The sequence below is a fragment of the Boleophthalmus pectinirostris genome, unplaced genomic scaffold (genome assembly GCF_026225935.1).
Source record: "Boleophthalmus pectinirostris isolate CB_2022bp ecotype Guang Dong unplaced genomic scaffold, ASM2622593v1 HiC_scaffold_12, whole genome shotgun sequence".
NCBI lineage: Eukaryota > Metazoa > Chordata > Actinopteri > Gobiiformes > Gobiidae > Boleophthalmus > Boleophthalmus pectinirostris.
This window is the reverse complement of record NW_026571018.1, coordinates 33,960,728-33,960,931: the sequence shown is the minus strand read 5'-3', so window position 1 is coordinate 33,960,931 and position 204 is coordinate 33,960,728.

Here is a 204-nt window from a genome sequence, read left to right as displayed (position 1 = left end):
AGATTTGTGCACATTTGTTTATGTTTTACAGAAACAAAACTTAAAACCACATGGCTAATCTGCATAAACTATAAGTGCTGAAAAAAACAGCTCGCTCCTTGTGCACTGATGCAGTCAGCTTCAGTCTGACAAATTGCCTGGCACAACTCCGCATGTATTCGCCCTACACGAGTGTAAATCTGCAACTTTTGGATGTGTAATTTT